Here is a 711-nt window from a genome sequence, read left to right as displayed (position 1 = left end):
GGTGCCACGCCGCTTGGAGACGCCGCCAGCTGAAGGCACGCCCAGGCCCCCACCTGTTCCTGCGGGTGCTCCGCTCAGCCCCGACCCCACAGGGCACCGTCCTGCCATTTCCCTACTCAGGACAGCCCGTCTCCGGCCACGTCTACTCCCCTATTTGCTTCTGGGCTCCTTTCAGCTCAGGCCCCGGGCCTTCGGGATTGGGGTACAGGGTGCTCGCTCCCTCTTCCTCCCACCCCCCGGGACCCCGCAGCAGCGCCTCTCCCGCCCCCCGGGTCCCCCTGGCTCTCCATCCCGCCAGGTGCGCTGTAAACCCGTCTCTCACCTTCCTCTCCAGCTGCACCCCCCGAGCCCCACTAACCTAGTTCCCCACTTCCCACTGCGGCTCCTCCCTTAGCACCTCACGGCCTCCGCCCCTCGCCCCACTCCCTACCCATCGGCGGCTCTTCGCCTCTGCGCTTCCAGGACCAGCGGGTGCCGCATCCGCCGACCCCACCGAGGGTCCCGCACACTTTCCCCTCCCCCTCCCGGTCAGCACCCCCGGCCTCGGGAGTCCCCTTCCGGAACTATTCCGCTCAGCCCCCGGCGCCCTCCCTCCTGTGAGAAGCGGGCATCTCCATGTCTCTGCCCCTCGCCCCGCTATGCCCAGCAGGGCCCTCCACCCCTTTCTCGGTGCATTCCGGGGTCCCCTCGCCCCCTCCCGCCGGCTGGGGC

At 70.6% G+C, this 711-nt stretch overlaps 1 protein-coding gene across 1 annotated transcript in view; it reads right to left on the bottom strand.

Annotated features, from left to right (window-relative positions):
* Nucleotides 1–711, bottom strand: part of LOC102259875 (coiled-coil domain-containing protein 106) — a gene marked incomplete at its 5' end in the record, with an annotated part of 11,818 nt that overhangs the window by 9,987 nt on the left and 1,120 nt on the right. The gene's annotated exons all lie outside the window — the stretch shown is intronic.

The sequence above is a fragment of the Myotis brandtii genome, unplaced genomic scaffold (genome assembly GCF_000412655.1).
Source record: "Myotis brandtii unplaced genomic scaffold, ASM41265v1 scaffold720, whole genome shotgun sequence".
In the NCBI taxonomy this organism is placed as follows: Eukaryota; Metazoa; Chordata; class Mammalia; order Chiroptera; family Vespertilionidae; genus Myotis; species Myotis brandtii.
The sequence above is the reverse complement of the archived record's forward strand: the minus strand, read 5'-3'. Positions and strand labels throughout refer to the sequence as shown.